The 18690-nt window shown below is 40.1% G+C and overlaps 1 pseudogene; it reads right to left on the bottom strand.

Moving 5' to 3' along the window:
* Window positions 1-18690, bottom strand: part of LOC122652758 — a 62010-nt pseudogene that overhangs the window by 8913 nt on the left and 34407 nt on the right.

The raw sequence follows: 18690 nt of genomic DNA, 5'->3' as shown, positions 1-18690 counted from the left end.
GGCGCTCTCACATGAGAAGCAAAGAACATTAAGAAAAGTGGTTGAATTCATACAATAAACACAAAATAATCTGGGTACTCATTAAAAAAAATACCTGGCTTTCTGTTGTTCCAAAAGTTACACAATGTGGGTTTCCCATGCTAACGCAAGTCACATTCCAGGTTAATCCATTGACTTGTAGTTCTGATCTGATAACAGCTTGATCCTTGTTTGCTGGTAATTTAGTAGGTACATCAGATGGATTAAGTATTGGTTAACCCATATCCACTCTAACCTGCAAGTGGACTAAGAAAATCTTTAAGAAGTCTATGGTTCAGATCAAAAGTTGATTTCATAAAACAATTGCTTAATGATAATGTGACTACAAGTCTACAATTGTATATCCGATAATACTGCAGGAAATCTTTCAGGCACTATAGAGTAATAGAGGTGCAACCATAACAAGCAAAACACCAAAAATGTCACTAACAAGAACTATATGCACTATGGAAAGTCCAGGCATGATGACCAAAAGGCTCCTCGAAAAAACCACTCCAATTTCAGGGAAACAAAAGAATAACCAAATAAATAAAAAAGAGGAAGTTTATTGGAGGAATTTTGCTACTTGACCATGTAAAGCTGCCTAGATCAGAGTAGATCCACCAGAAAAAGTGATCTTTGGTCAAGCTAATAGATATCAGCTTGAGAAGCAAAAGACGTGGAAGTGAGATGCAAGAACTTCCCCATCCATACCAAGCTTCCAGCAACTATGGTTTAACTCCAGTTTATACAGAACTGTGGTAACTGTAGGCAACATGAGATAAATTAACCACTAAAGTTGCTTTATCAACTTCATTACTTTAAAGAGGTCAACCTTGAACATTTAGCTAGTCATACATGTGACATCAGTCCTGCCTGATAATATTTCGATGATAAAACCAGAAGCCTGCCCGATAACTTATAATATGGATGAACATGCATATGTCAGCCAAACAAATCATAATATGGAAGTATGGATGAACTAATATATGATCTGTGAAAGATTGGATAATGACAGGCATTAATATTATGACATAAAATACAAATCATAACTCATAAGTACAGTAAATATTACAAATAGGTTGAATGATAGGGCCTATGTCGGATAATAAAATTTTAAAAGCACTTCAGAAGTCAGAACTTATAAGCCACAATAAGTCAACTCAAAATAAGCATACCTTACCATCATCTTGAATTTCAGGAACAATTAGACCAGCACCCAGCACCAGTGTGTACAGTAAAACTGTAAAACACAGAAAACCAACATTTAAGTTTGTTTGAGCTATCAAGCTGTGACACATAACCTACAGTTTAAATTAGCCAATATGTGTTGTACATCAAGAAAAAAATGCTTGCTCCAAAAATCAGCATCTGACAGAAAGGAAATGATTATTAAAATTAGACAAACATATGAAAATTCAATTATCACAGGTATAATTTCACTCTTCTCTTTTTTGTTAATAAACATCACTTAAAATATGTCCAAAGGATGATATCAATTCAACAGACAAATTAAAGCATGCAGGAAGAAGAGAAAAAATATGAACGATTGCAATTATCATATATCGTCTCTACTTTGATCTAGACTTCAAATTTTCTATGAAATGCAACTTCAGAGGATTACTGAATTTACCATATCATTTCCAGATTTATCAAACATGAGAACAAAGTTTTCAATCAGAGTCATGACAGCAGAAAACAGATACCAATTATATATGTCTTTAAGTTGTGTTTATGATACCGCAGTAGCATTGTTGTCTGTTCCTGCGGAAATTAGTTTTATTTATTATTATGATGTAATCTTGTGAGACTTCTACTACCGCAAGGACTGGAGGGTATTCCTAGTCCTTGCGGTATTGTACTTGATGAATATTATATAATGTGGGGAGGGGAACTGCTATTCTAACCTCTCTTCTTCTGGTTTGTTAGTGCTGGTTTACCTTTTCTGATATTGTTTTCATGATATGAAAGTGTGCTTAATCAGTATTTACGATCTCCAACAATACTGTTTTGAGAAGTTCTATTTAGATCTCTCTCCTGTGGTGTACAGCCACCCTTTGCTGCAGCTTTCTACAATGAAGACCTAGGTTTATGTCAATGAAAAACAAGGGTTCTCTTGGGTAATGCTATCTACATGAAGAATACTCCCTGCTAAAGATTGTTCATGGAGTAATTTATCTATCTACATCAAGCTATCTGAATTTCTACTGCCAATACCTGATTTCATGATTTTTTGTTGACTGAATCGATTCCTTCTGGCAACTTCAATCTCGCCATCAACCTGATTTGAAGTTTTAGGGTTTTATTGGCCACTCAGGCATGCACAATCAATTCCCCTTTCGAGACTGATCAGAGATCTTCCATCTAATTAAGGAGCACATCATCTACAGCTAGCGGTACCCTGTTTTTGGGTAATTTTTTGCTGACTGAATCGATTCATTCTGGCAACTTCAATCTGGCCATCAACCTTATTTGAAGTTTTAGTGTTTTATTGGCCACTCAGGTATGCACAATCAATTCCCCTTTTGAGACTGACAGAGATCTTCCATCTAATTAAGGACTACGGAGCACATCATCTATTGCTGGCGGTACCATGTTTTTGGGTAATTTTTTGCAGACTTTTATTTCTGAAATTAGTCTGAATCTGACCATTGGATTCAGGTGATTTTCTAGGGGGCATCATTGCCTCCCTTGGAAGGTCTATCGATTCTGATTTGGATGCAATCTGCCTCGTGAATTGATTTTACTTTTAAATCACCCAAAATCTGGGTGTTTCAAGTTCAGATTTGAATATATTGATTACTGGTTGCTGGAATTTTATTAGATCAGTGTCACATTGGGGGGTTTTCTTTCTCGATTGCTTTACAATATATCTCCAGGCATGGAGATCAATACAACACTATCTACTTTATTTTTCGGCGATCAATTACTTGCTGGCCAGAACTGTGTCTTCCTGATTCTATCGGTTCTACATTGTGTTATTGCTGTTGTGCATGATGACTGATTCCAAAGCTTCTACCTTGAACAATGTTAATTTCCAGATCACTACTATTAAACTCAATGGAGTTTCTAATTATCTGTTATGGGTCCAAGCAGTTAAGATTTAGATTAATGCAAAGAGGAAGATGAAGTATTTCAAATCCAAACCACCTTCTGCTGATTCCAAAGAACCTTTTGATATCAAAGCCTATGAGGAGTGGATGCATTAGAATGACACTATTCTCATACGGTTGTGGAACAGTATGGATCCAGCTATTGCAGCAAATCTCATGTTACACACCACTACAAAAGGGCTTTGGGATGACTTGAAAGAAAGCTTCTCCCAAGAGAAGAATATGTCCCATATTTATGATCTATATGATAAAATTTTTAACTTCAAGTAGGGGGACAAATCTTTGAATGAGTACTTCTATGCCTTTTAAGGGAATGTAGGAGGAGCTCAATATTCATCGACCTCTTGCTATTGATCTGGAACACTTGAAGATTCAACATTCAACGGGCTGAATTTTAGGTTGCAAAATTTATGGCCGGGTTAAATTCTAATCATCAATCAGTTTAGAGCCAGTTGCTTGCTGGGAAGAAGGTGCCTTCTCCGAATGAGACCTTCTCTCATCTTCAGCATATCATTACTCCTTCCCTAACTGATCTCTTACCCTCTTCTAAGGAAGGTTTTGCGTTTGTTGAGGAGAGATCGTGGCTCATGGGGAGGCCGTGGTCGTGGTACAGGTGGAAAACAGCCTGACCGGTCCTCAAGACAACATTCTTTTAGTGGCAAGCCCACTCATACAGTTGAGACATGTTGGCTAAACATGATAAACCAGAATGCACTCAACAATTAGCTAACACCATTGTGTCTGATGGTAATACTGAGGTGTCTTTTGGTACCACCACCCTTGCCTCTTAATCTGGAGCTTCTCCATCCAGTTCTGTGTCTCGAGATGACTACAATCAAATACTTCAACGTCTCCAAAATCTTGAGTCGTCCACTGCTACTTCCTCATCCACAGCCACTCTGGCTCACTCAGGTACATCAACATTTCTTACTGCTACTGTACCACATCTTCCTGTTTAGAATAAATTCGGGTAGGGGGCTCTACCACCGAACTCCCAAGCAGGAGGGCGGCCCACTCAATGGGGACTGCTGCTGTTGGGGAAAGTGTACAGCACTTTCCCTGCTAATAACAGCAACACTTCCAATCCTTAGATAATTGATTCTGGTGCTTCTACTCATATGAATGGTGAGTCAAAATGGTTTTCTTCATTGTCTGAAGTTCTCATTATGTCCTCTGTAATTCTTGCTAATAGGTCTTCTACCAATGTGACTGGTCATGGTACAGTTTCCCCTACTTCATCCATGACTATCCTATTTGCTTCATGTTCCACAATTACCTTTTAAGTCTTTTATCAGTCAATCAACTTACTAAATCTCTTAACTATTCTGTCACCTTCCATCCCTCTTATTGTGTCTATCAGGATATTCAAACAAGGTGGATGATTGGTGACGGGCTTGAGCAGGATGGACTATATTAACTTAATTTTGCTAGACCCTCTATTGCTGCTACTACTACTTCCGGTGGTCTTTCTCCCATTCAATGGCACTTTTGGTTGGGGCATCTATCATTATCCAAACTTCAGTATATGATACCTAGTTGCAAGACAATGTCTCACCTTGAGTGTGAAGCATGTGAACTTAGGAAGCGTCATCGGTCATCTTTCCCTTCTTGTAACGTGTCTAGAAGTTACACTCTATTTTCTTAGTACAATCAGATATTTGGAGATATATTAAAAAATAAGGTGTTTTTCTTATTTTGTCACTTTTATGGACGATCACACTCTCATCAGACATGGTTGTACTTGTTGAGAGACCTTTCAAAGTTTATTTCTTATTTTAAAGATTTTTACAATGAAATAAAGACCCAGTTTGATGTTTCTATTAAAGTTTTTCGATCTAATAATGCATTTGAATACACTCAACATGAGATATATGCTTTTTGTTATGCACATGAAATCATCCATCAAACAAGTTGTTCTTATACACCTCAACAAAATGGGGTTGTTGAACAAAAAAACAGACATTGATTGGAGATTGTTCGGTCTCTAATGATTCTTATGAATGTTCCCAAAAGTTTTTGGTTTGATGCAGCTCTCACTAATTATTTGATTAACGAATGCCCTCTTTTGTTCTAGCAAATCAAAAACCTTTATCTATTGTAATTCCAAAATCTTCCTTATTGCTTTGCCACCTCAAGTTTTGGATGTGTGTGCTTTGTTCATAATTTGCAACATCAAGTTGATAAGTTGTCTCCCAAGGTTGTCAAGTGAGTTTTTCTTGGTTATTCTAGAACTCAGAAAGGGTACAACTGCTATGATCCTCTTACTCACCAGCAGTTTGTCAATGCCGAAGTTATATTTTTTGAAAATAATCCATATTTTTCATTTACTGCCCCTAGCTCTTCCCTTGACATAGATGTTGTTCGGCTACCTCCTCTACCTACACTCATGTTTTTTGTTGACAATGCTCCAACCACTACCTGATCTGCCCCACTGCAAGTGTATCAGAGGCGTAAGAAGACAATACAGTCAAGTTTGATTCCAACTGCTTCCCAGGCTCCCAGCCCACCACATGAACTGATCCTCCGGCTGAAGGTCCTGCTCCCACCTTGTCTTCTAATGACTTACTAGTTGCTCTTCGCAAAGGTAACTGCTCTTGCACTTAGTAATCCATGACTGCTTATCCTATAGAAAATTATGTTTCTTTCTCTCACCTTCCATCTCCCTTGCATAGCTTCGCTTTATCCTTATCTACTCACTCCATTCCTTAAAGTCATCTTGAGACCTTATCTCACCCTGGATGGAAAGTAAAAATGGAAACAGAAATGGATGGGTTAATTTCTCATCAAACATGGAACCTGGTGGATTTACCTCCAGGTAAGGACATTGTGCGGTGTCGCTGGGTGTACACCATTAAATACAATCCAGATAGCTCAGTTGAATGGCTTAAGGTCTGTTTGGTTGCACAGGGTTATACTTAGACCTATGTTGTGGATTATTTCGAGATCTCTCCTATTGTTAGTCTTAATTTGGTTCGTGTACTTATTTCCTTAGTTGTGAATTTAGATTGGCCTCTCTATCAGTTGGATATCAAGAATGCCTTCTTATATGGTGACCTACATGAGGAGGTGTATATGGAGCAACCTCTAAGGTATGTTGCTCAGGGGGAGAATGCTCACAGAGCTTGTAAGTTACATAAGGCTATTTATGGCTTAAAACAATAGCCTAGAGCCTAGTTCGATCAGTTCAGTTCCCTTGTTACTCGCTGCCATAGTATAAGATCTCAGCGAGATCTCGAAAATATCTCGGTTTTGTGAAGTCTCTAGATGAGACGGTAGGCGATACAAGATTTGTGCAAGATCTCGGTCGAGTTCTCAGTATCTCACCGAGATCTCGTGATGCAGGTTCATCATAGAAATTGGCTTATTTCTTTAGAAATAGGCCTAGGGTTGGGTTATATACATGTTGGGTCTTTGTTCCCAAGGGTTTTCTATGTATTAGGCCACTTTAATGAGCCTAAACTAGGGGTACATAGGTTGCATACGGGATTAGCCCAATACTTAGTTTATTTTTATATTTTTTAATTGAACCGGTTCAAATTGGTTGCAACCAATTGGTTCAATTTAAGTGATCATGTGACTTGGTTAAGTGGTCATGTGACAACTTAAGTGGTCATGTGATGTAAATTGGGCTGGATTAGGACTCTATAAGTCCAGCCATGTTTTTGTTCAGTTTTAGAGAGGAAGGAGAAGAAGGAAAAGAGAGGGAAAGAGAAGAGCACATACGGTTGTGTTTAATCTCTTCTATCTCAAACTAGAGACAAACTTCCTTATATTGAAAAAGAATAACTAATTACACAGGGGCCCCTGGCCTTATACAAATAACAGAAGAAACATAAAATACATGTGGTTATATACAAGAATACCCTTAAACTCCTATTCTTAACACTCCCCCTCAAGCTGGGTGGTATATGTCATACATACCCAGCTTGTTCAATAAACAGTCAAAGTGATGAGTGCTAAGTCCTTTGGTGAAGATGTCGGCCACTTGTTCATTCGTCTTCACAAAAGGGGTACAGATGGTCTTTGACTCAATCTTTTCCTTGATAAAATGTCTATCAACCTCAACATGCTTGGTCCTATCATGTTGCACTGGGTTGTGGGCAATACTTATGGCTGCCTTGTTGTCACAATATAAACTCATAGGTTTGACAGTCTCAAATCCCAATTCCTGAACAAGTCTCTTCAGCCACAAGACTTCACACACTCCGTGAGCCATAGCTCTAAATTCGCCTCAAGACTTGACCTAGCCACCACAGTTGCTTCTTACTTCTCCAAGTAACCAAATTCCCACCAACAAAAGTACAAGATCCCGAAGTGGATCTTCGATCGAAAATAGATCCAGCCGATCGGCAAGATCGTGTATGCTTCGATCCTCAAGTGACCATTTCTAGAGAAGAGAAGACCTTTTCCAGGGCATGACTTTAAGTATCTGAGGATCCTATACACTGCATCAAGATGTCCCATTTTGGGTGCATGCATAAACTGACTTACCACGCCAACAGCATAGGCTATGTCCGGTCGGGTAAGGGAAAGATAGATTAGCTTGCCTACTAATCTCTGATATTTTTCAGCATCTACAAGGGGCTCACCACAATCTTCTCCTAGTTTGTGATTCTGATCAATAGGAGAGAAGGTTGGTTTACACCCTAAGTACCCTGTCTCTGTAAGTAGATCAAGGACAAACTTCCTCTGACAAACACTGATCCCTTGCTTGGATCTTGAAACTTCAATCCCCAGAAAATACTTCAATGGACCAAGATCTTTGATCTCAAACTGCCGAGCCAAGTAAAGTTTAAGCTTTGTGATTTCAGTTTCGCTGTTCCCCGTGACCACAATGTCATCAACATATACAATAAGAGCTGTAATAGTGTTGCCCTTCCTTTGTATAAACAAAGTGTGATCAGCTTGACTTTGGATGTATCCATTCTGTAGAATAGCTTGCCTAAACCTCTCAAACCAAGCCTTAGGAGATTGTTTAAGGCCATAAAGCGCTTTCCTGAGACGACACACTTTTCCATTGCCACTAGGATGCTTGAACCCAGGGGGAGAGTGCATGTAGACTTCTTCTTCTAAGTCACCATGTAAGAAAGCATTCTTTACATCAAGCTGGTATAATGGCCAATCAAGGTTTGCAGCCATTGAGAGGAGTACCCGAATGGAGTTATGCTTGGCCACTGGAGCAAAGGTTTCCTGATAATCAATGCCATACACCTGGGTATAGCCCTTAGCAACCAGTCTTGCCTTATATCTCTCTACAGTACCATCAGACTTGAACTTGACTGTGAATACCCATCTGCATCCAACAGGAACTCTCCCCTTTGGGAGTTCAACAAGATCCCAAGTGTGGTTCTTCTCAAGGGCCACCATCTCGGTATTCATTGCTTCTCTCCATTTTGGATCAGCCATGGCCTCTACTACATTCTTAGGAATAGAGATGGAGGAGATAGCCACTGTGAAAGCAATACCTGTAGGGGAGACAGAATCATAGGAGACAAACTTGGCAATGGGATTAGTACAAGCTCGAGTTCCTTTGCGGTGAGCAATAGGAAGATCTAAGTCTGAGGGTGTAGGAGTAGAGGAAGGTATACCTGTCTCAGGATGAGGAGACGAAGGAGGATTTTGGCAGGTCTTCTGTATAGGGAGCCATGAAGGAGGATTTCTCTTGTCCTTTGTATACACAAGTAGCTCCCCCTGCTCTCTGTTCACCTCTGCACTCGGAGACTCCCCCTCAACAACAGTATCCTCGGACCTTTTCTTTCCCTTGTCAATTTGAAATGGGGAAATAGGGACGAGAGAGGGGGAAGGAAATGATAGAAACTCAGGAGCCTCTTCAACCTCACTACCACGACACTCCCCCTGAAGAGGTGACTGAAAATACGGGAGATGTTCAAAGAAAGAAACATCTTTGGAGAGAAGCCACCGACGGGTAGGAGGGTGATAACATGTGTAGCCTTTAGAGGTAGAGGAATACCCAAGAAAGATGCACTTCGAGGACTTAGGATCCAATTTAGTGTGGGCAGATTTGCTAAGATGGACATAGCAGATGCAACCAAAGACCCGTGGGGGAAGTGAAAAAGAAGAAGAAAGTAAGGGTAAGACCGCAAGAGGTACTTTGAAGTTCAAGACACTGGAGGGCATATGATTGATAAGAAAGACTGCAGTGAGTAAGGCATCGGACCAAAAGGTTTTTGGAACATGCATTGTAAACCAAAGAGACCGGGCTACTTCCAGCAGGTGGCGGTTTTTTCTTTCAGCAACCCCATTTTGTTGAGGGGTATCAACACAAGCCACCTGGTGGATAATGCCACGGTCAGAAAAAAAGGACTCCAAACCACCATACATATACTCTCCACCTTTATCAGAACGGACAATCTGAATACGAGTTTGAAACTGAGTGTAAACCAACTCATAAAAGTTTTTAAATGCAACATAGACATCACTCTTTTGTTTCAAGAGATAAACCCAAGTAACTCGAGAGAAGTCATCAATAAAGGAGACAAAGTAGCGGAAGCCACGTAAAGAAGTAACAGGGGAAGGGCCCCAAACATCAGTATGAACAATGTGAAAAGGTGAAATAGATCTATTGCTAGAAGATGGATAAACTGTCTTACAACTTTTTGCAAAAAGACAAGGTTCACAATGAAAAACATGATTGACAGGAAAAGAGGTAAATAAATGTGGCAACATTTTTCTCATAACAGAAAAGGAAGGATGTCCCAAACGCCGGTGCCAAAGCAAAATGTCCTCCTGTGTACGTCCGCCATGTTGCCCACACACATAAGATTGAGCTATCGTCACAGGGAAGCACAAGTGTCCGAACATATAATCCATCGTCTCACGTCCATCGCCAATCACTCTCTTCGTCACCAAATCCCAAAAGACAATGGGTAGGAAAAAATGTGACAAAGCAGATTCAAAGATTTAGTCAATTGGCTAATGGAAAGAAGATTAGTGGCAAAGTTGGGAACATGAAAGACAGACTTCAAAGGGATAAGTGGAGTAACTTGGACATCTCCCTTACCCGAGATGGAAGAAAGGGAACCATCAGCAATTTTTACCTTATCTTTTCCGTAACAAACCGAGTAGGAGTTAAAAAGCCGAGACCTACCACATGTGATCCGTGGCCCCGAGTCAATTACCCGGGTGTAGTGGCGGATGAAGTAGAGACCTGAGAGCAAGTGGAAGTAGTGGGTGCAGAGAGGAGGATCCATCCAAGTGTGCTACAATCCGACGAAAAGCTGCTATGTCTTCTTTGGAGAGGGAGGATGAATCGGACTCATGAACCCCAACATGGGCTTTAGGCCCATTCTTCTTCGGTCCTTTCTGTCCTCCGGATGCGATGAGAGGTGGTTTCCCATGAAGATCCCAACAAAACTCCTTTTTATGCCCGGACTTGCCACAATAGTCACAGGAGAATCGGCCTCTACCAGCCCCTTAGTGAAGGGAGGACGGTCCTGTGGAGTGGATGAAACAAGAGCGAGCGCTCAACAAGGGAGTGGTCTCCATAGCACTTCTACGCGTCTCCTCACTCTGTAAATAACCACACACCTCCTCCAGGGAGGGAAGACTTGGTCGGCCAAGTATCCGTACCCGTATGGGTTCAAACTCGAGTTAAGACCTCCAAGAAGGAACAGGACCCTCTCCTTCTCAAATAATCGATGCACTTTAGGCTCATCAACAGGACACACGAGATCTCTGTAGTGATCATACTCCTCCCAAAGTCCCACAACAAGGCTATAGTACTCGGAGATACTTTTGTCACCCGACGCAGCTAACAATCTGTTGAAGAAGTTGATAAACCTTTGTAGAGTCCCCACTCGATCAAAAATACGAGCAACACTATCCCAAATATCTTTGGCTGTCTCCTTGCTCATAAACCTTCTTCCAATCTCCGGCTTCATTGAAAAAATGAGCCAAGTCATCACAAGGGAGTTCTCGGTTTCCCATTTAGAGTAACCCGGATCATCAATGGAAGGGGCCTTAAAGCTCCCAGGATATATATCCCAACTTCCCCTACTTGAAGGATAAGCTTCATTGACCGTGACCAATCCAAGTAATTGTTACTATCAAGCTTAACAATGGGGAGCTGAACATTTGGATTCTCATATGATGGAGGGATTGGCAAGGCTGTTTGTAATGGGAAGTTCGGATGTCTCAACAGCTTTTTTCACCCATTGTGGTTTTAAAACAAACACTTGAGAGGAGCAATCAACAGACTTCAAGCAAGAACAATAGATTCCCAAGTAATGGCAAGAAAAACAGAGGTAACCTAGACCACAAAGCTTGAAAAAGCTTGTAGGGCCTCACACAAATGTAAAACAAGCGAGTAGAAAAGAAAAGTCTTCCTTACCAAGAAACGACAGTGGGTAGTCCAAAAGCTCCCAAACAAAGCTCTAGTGAAGAGCTATTGCCAATCCCACACTCTGGCTGGCGGAAAACAGGGCAGAACAGTCCTGGCCGAGATTCACTCCTGTCCCTTGGATGCTCCCAACTGGCTTGAGATGACACAATGGGAAGAAAGGTAACCTCCAAACGAAACTAGAGCACTTGGTTGTTCTCCATTTGGATGAGAACCGAGAGAGAAAACAGATCTGTGAAGAACCGCAGTTGGAGCTCAAACTCAAAGAACAACCAAGAGAGGAAACCACCTCTTGGTCCACTAAACACCCTTCTAACACCTTCAAACTCCAGGAAGAGTACGCTCTGATACCATGTTCAGTTTTAGAGAGGAAGGAGAAGAAGGAAAAGAGAGGGAAAGAGAAGAGCACATACGGTTGTGTTTAATCTCTTCTATCTCAAACTAGAGACAAACTTCCTTATATTGAAAAAGAATAACTAATTACACAGGGGCCCCTGGCCTTATACAAATAACAGAAGAAACATAAAATACATGTGGTTATATACAAGAATACCCTTAAACTCCTATTCTTAACAGTTTTGAGTCTATTTCTTTTAGTATTTTAGTTTCCTAGTTAGTTTAAGTTGCCTAATAGGTTAGGGATAGGATTAGGCCATTCCTTTTGAGTGTTTAAGTCTATTTTTGAGTTTTCTATATAAGTTTGTAAGGGAGGCCAGCATTACATACGAATTTTGATTAATAAAAACTCAGTTTTATGCTTGCTGCCTTTGTTGCTGGCTTTGCTCCATCGTGAGTGTGCCTTGTGAGTAATATCAAGGTAAAGGGATTGGTGGATCTCTAATCGACTCCTTGCATCGTGAAGATCGGGAGGGCTGCTACTTATCTCCTTGCATCTTGTAGATCGGGAGACCCCATTGTTCATCTTCAAAGTTGCTGCCATTGAAGATCTCTTCAAATCCAGTAAGTTTGAATCTGAACTTTGTTTAAACATTCTTCTTCTCATTCCTACCCTAACTAGGATTCCTCCATAACTTCAAATCTGTCCATTAGTTTATAACCAAACTTTCAGCATACATCCCTTACATCATTATTGACACTCGATCCAAATTTCATCAAACCCCCACCACCCTAAACCCTAAAATCCCCTACTCCTACCTCCATTAGGAATTGTCTCCAATAACCTTATCTTGCTATCCAACTCATCTAACCTACTTCCATTCACTCAAACATCATAAAACCTATACCATTAGACTTCCCTACATCTGCCTATCATTACCATATAAGGCAACCCTAACCTAAACCTAACTTAACCCTAATTTTGACTTAAAATTCAATTCTGCCCAAAATTGCAGAATTTCAAAACTCATCCAAACCCTAACCTTTTTATACCATAATAGCCCTCTAGACCTGCCCATTAATACCCTATAAACCCCTTTCCCAATATCCACCCCTAATCCTAGTTTTACCCTAAACAGCCCACATCTGTAAACAGTTACAGAATTTTGATCTTACCTGGCTCCTATTAGGCCTTGCCTATATAGGACTACATTATCTCGTGGTATATCTCAATCTCAGTTCGACTCGGGTATATCTCGATCTCGGTCGTTGCGGATTCTCATAATTTAATTCTGATTACTTAGTATATGTTCGTTGTCGGGAGTCTAGAGTGATTGTATTGGTTGTGTATGTAGATGATATTATCAAATTTGGGGATGTTGCATCTGGGATTACCGAGGTTAAATCTTCTTTGCAACAACATTTTCAGATGAAAGCCTTGGGTGCCCTCAGGTATTTTCTTGGTATTGAAGTGCTTCGAAGTAAGAAAGGGATTAGTCTCTCACAGAGAAAATATGTGTTAGACGTCTAGTCTGAGACCGGTATGCTTTTTTTCCAAGCCAATTGATACACCCATGGATCCACATCATAAATTTGGGACAAATGATAGCAAAGAATTTGATGACAAACATCGGTACAAGAGATTAGTTGAGAAGCTCATTTACCTTACTATTACTAGACTTGACATTTCCTTTGTCGCAGGCCTTGGTGCAACAGTAAGGTTGCTCCATTGTGACCAAGTGGTCACGGGTTCAAGTCTGGAAACAGCCTCTTTGCGAAAGCAGGGGTAAGGCTGCATACATTATGACCCTCCCCAGACCCCACAGTGGCAGGAGCCTCATGCACTAGGTAAACCCTTTTTGGGACTTATTAGTCAGTTTATGGAATTACCTAAGAAGACTCACTGGGAGGCAACTTGTCGAATATTGAGGTATCTTAGAGGGGCTCCAGCTCATTTATCAACCTCATCAGCATATTGACTTGGTTGGATATTCTGATGCAGATTGGGCTGATGTTGATGGTGATAAAAGGTCTACCAAAGGTTATTGTACGATCATTGGTGACAATCTTGTCACATGAAGAAGCAAGAAAGCAAACAACTGTGACTAGATTTAGCATTGAGGCTAAGTATAGGGCTATGGCTTATACTACAGCTGAGTTGATGTGGCTGAAATCGTTACTTTAGGAGTTGGGGTTTCCTGTTACTAAATAGATGAAGATGTTTTGTGATAATCAAGCTGCTATCTATATTACCAGTAACCCGGTGTTGTAATGAGAAAGTTGATTGATACTCCTTGTGATTCTTTTGCATATCAGTTGGGTAATATGTTTACCAAGCCTCTATTTAGTCCTACTTTTCAGTAGGGTTGTTCCAAGATGGGCATGGGTGATTTACATGCTCTCACTTGAAGGGGAGTGTTAAGTTGTGTTTATGATACCACAGGGGCCTTGTTGTCTGTTCCTGCAGTAATTAGTTTTATTTCAGTTTTATTTATTATTATGATGTAATCTTGTGAGACTTCTACTACCACAAGGACTGGAGGGTATCTAATCTTTGCAGTATTGTACTTGATGAATATTATATACCGTGGGGAGGGGGGCTGCTGGGGCATCATCTGCTATTCCAACCTTTGGCAGTCTCTTCTCTTCTTTCTCAGTCCTTCTTCTTCTCTTCTTCTGGTTTGTTAGTACTGGTGATGTAGATCACAAGTCCATATGTACCTGCAGGAACAAGCCCCAAAACCGACCCAGCAAGGTTGTGGATTCGACTGCTGTGAGAAGCAGCCTGGTCTGATGATGTGGCAAGTTTTTGCTGGTTTGATGGAGCATCACCTAAGGCAGCCTCAGCCCAAGCCCAGAGTGAAGCATGAAGAAATTAAAAGACCAAAACACTGTTCACGTGAACAGTGTCACAGCCCATATTTTCATTTTGTGGAGATATTTTTTTGAAAATTTTGTGGACTCATCAAGTGGAGAAAAGAATTTTCAGGCCATGTTGCCATTGTGTATGGGAGAATATCCTTGTTTCAACAGCTGGGATAGCTGTGGGTGACAGACCCAGGCTGAGAAAGCCATCCCCTATCCCCTTCTTCTATCTTCTCTATATCCTCTACTTCTTCTTATCCTCTTTTTTATGTTCTTCTTTCATATGTAAACAAAAAAATAAATAAATAAAGTTTCAGTTATTCATCCTTATTGTGTTGATCCTGGCTGCAATCGATCTCCCGCTGGTTTCTCACTGGTTCGAGGTCGACTTTTGCATTAACTGGTTTACCTTTTCTGATATTGTTTCAATTCTGTTAAGATTAGAATCCAAGTTCTGAAAATTTTGTTTTAGTGCCTTTTTGCTTTCAACTTACTTCGACCTTCTTGCTTGAAAAATTGATCTCGACTAGTTTTAAGAGAATATGTCATGGTAAGAACCTTTAACTTCTCATTCTGCACAACTTTTCACTATAAAACAATAGAATGAACACCCAATGTATTTTCCTAAAACACATATTTACAAAGCTTAAGGCCGTTTAACTACTTTGTGACTGACCTTTAACACAAAATACCTTGTAACATTTATTTACAAATAATGGCATTGTAAGACCAATAATCACATACAGTAAATGAGTATCTTCAGCTGAATTCACGAAAAGTTTTCCTATGAATGGTAAAGTTTACTAGCTTTCTTGATCAAGGTTAGGATAAAGCCTCATTGTTATTCTTTTCATGGGTTAGCAGTGCTTGAACACCCTACCTCATGAAAACTATAAACATATTGTCGTGAACCTTAAACCAGCAGTTGACAAAGGAAGCCAGAGGCAAAACCTAAACAGGGCAACTTATCTGGTGGAGAAGCCGGGGAACAACTTGATATGGGAGCATCTAGAATAATTCCAAAATTCTCAAAAGCCTTCTCGAATAGCAAAAGCGAGAGGATTGCTTCTTCAAGGAGGTATTGTAGAAGGTTTACATCTCATTATCTCATTGTTCTGGGAAGGGTAATGTATTCACCTTCAGGAGGTGGTTTGATCAGGGTATAAACACTATATTCTTCCCCATAGGCATAGGTTTAACATTTCATCATTTTCTGACAAAGCAACAAATCACTGGGAACAAATCCAGTGAAGGAAGTCTCAAAGCATTAATTAAAATATGCTAATTTCAAGTTATGGTGTTTAAGGCAAAGCACAAGAGGCATTCTGGATAACTCACAAACATGAGTGTTTCACAGATCCTAATCTATTTCAAACTCTTGAGGTTATCCCTTTGGATTTCTATTTTCTCTTCCATTCTTAAACCCATTTCTCTAGCCATAATCATCAAATACAAATGTCACAAGAGTTCATGGTTGCAGTTGATAACCTAGAGATTTTTTTTTTTTTTTTTTTTTAGGGGGGGGGGGGTGTGGAGTTGGCCTATCATGTACAGAGATCAGTCTTACAGAACCATCCTATATAACACATTCAGACACTAAAGACCATATATTTAATGTATAAAACCACATGAATGCAAATGAGGTTTGGGTGAAAGAAGTTTACAAAGAGATAAAAACTGTAAACATTAGAAAGGAGAATAAGCATGAAAGCCACTAACAAATGCACCTGTCTTTTCCTTTTATATTGTCAAGTTCGGCAATGAACCGGGCAAAGCATCGCACTCCATTACCACACATCTGAATTAATGAAGAAATAGAAAGAATGCTATGAATAATTGGACTCTCGGTGTGGATGATCAAGTAAAAATTTGGAGATAAGGCTTACAAGTTACAATTCAACAAATAGCAAGGTTCAAGGTCTCGGTTTCGGACTTGGTTTCGGCCAGGCAGAAAACCGAGTTGGGCCGAGATCTCGATGAGTTGGTGCATTTTTTTTTTTGAACTCAAAGCCAGATTTTGGCTAGGCAGTTGACCTAGTTAGGTCATGAAACTTGGTATACACCCTATTTTGGGACATTTAAACACAATGGCACTATTAGAATTTGAAATATCAAAGTCCAAATAGGAGTTTGACTTCGGACCCTAGGTTGGTAAGCTACGACGTACTAATAGGCCCTATTCTAAACATAATTTAGTAGTAGAAAGCATACAATTAATTTAATATACCGAGATCTCGTCGAGATACCGAGATAATACCGAGATCTCGAGTCGATGCTGTTTCCTTTACTCGTACTCTATCTCATCTCGGACCTTCAAAAAACCGAGATATCTCGAAGATCTCGGCGAGATCTCGGGGAGACCTCGTTCCATGACAAATAGACATAAACATGCATCCTAACAACCCAAAACTACTAATGAAGAGCATTTTACTCAACATAGAGAAATCACTAGAAAATGATCTTCAAGAGGCAGAGAAATTCTTAATGGCATACTATTCTGTCATTGGCAAAAGATTCCATAAAGGTTATTTTTTAGCTTGCAAAGGGATTGATTATGTATGTCACTGTATTCATGGACTATCGGTCCAGCCAATATACAGTCAGATCGTTAGGACTGTTGACTACTAGGCCTACATGGTCAACCTAAACCTCAAAACTGGCACTCTCCTCAGAACCATCAACCTCTCAATGGAGCATCTGGTGGGAAAAGTCAGAGTGCTCTGAACATTCTGACCAGACTGTGAGCCAGCCAGGCCAGGCCAGGCCAGTCAGGGATATAGTACAATTAGAATTTATTATGACTCATATAAAAGGTCTGATTCAAATTCAACCATCTTGTGAAACTTAGCGAAGCCTTCATCACCATGCCAGAATTCCGGTCACGTTAATGATTGAGATACTTTTTTGTACATATATTGAATGCTACAGAACACTTACCTAATCCAATTAGACAATAAGGTCAGATCAGTGGACCACTGGCTGCTAGGCCAGAATGGTTTGATGTGCAGACTGGTTTTAAAAACATTGATTACTGTTACGGTCTCCCTCTCCCCCCCCCCCCCTTTCCTCTTCATCATTGTTAGGGACATCTAATCTGACTTCTTTTTTTATGAGGAAGGTGGGGGCATAGTTTGAGAACTCACGAGATCTCGGCGAGTTTCTCGGGTTTTTGAGAACCTGAGACGAGATGGTATACGATACAAAATAATACAAGATCTCGGATCTCGGGTTGACCCATGGAAATGACCCATCTACTATGTATTTACTTACCTAACTCGACAGAACTCGACATATCTCAACGAGATCTCAGATCTCGGGTTGACCCATGGAAATGACCCATCTACTATGTATTTACTTACCTAACTCGACAGAACTCTTATATGCTTGCTGTAGAGCACTATATGCAACAATACAGCAACACTGTCATGGGAAGACTATGTGACACTAGCAGGGACTGAATACTTGATTCAAAGTCATTTTATGTGATGATAGTTGTAACACTATTAAACAGTTTGCTGTATCACTTTAACATTTCCAATTCTTATTTAAGTTGTTTAGCTATTAATTGAATGTTTTGCTTGCTTTCTATTACTAAATTATGTGTAGAGTAGGGTATTTTAGTACGTCATCGCCTACCAACCTATGGTCCAATTTGAAACTTATATTTGAACTTTGTTTTTGCAAAATCTGATAGTGCCATTGTGTTTAAATGGCCTAAAATAGGCTGAATACCAAGTTTCAGATCCAAACTAGATCTAAAACCCACCGAGTTGAGGCTTCGAATCGGAGAAAAAAAAAATGCACCAACTTGGCGAGATCTCGGTGAGATCTCGACTCGACTCGGTTTTTCCAAAGGCCAAATTGGTACCGAGACCCGAGTTTTAGTACCTTGGGTGGGGGTTGGGGGTGGGATTCCAGTATAAGTAGTTTCTCTCTTGAGGGGTGGTCTGTCATTGTAATTTGGATGATAAAATTGTGCTAAAGTACTATCAAAAGATC

The sequence above is a fragment of the Telopea speciosissima genome, chromosome 2, assembly GCF_018873765.1.
Source record: "Telopea speciosissima isolate NSW1024214 ecotype Mountain lineage chromosome 2, Tspe_v1, whole genome shotgun sequence".
Lineage (NCBI taxonomy): Eukaryota > Viridiplantae > Streptophyta > Magnoliopsida > Proteales > Proteaceae > Telopea > Telopea speciosissima.
This window is presented reverse-complemented; position numbering and strand designations above follow the sequence as displayed.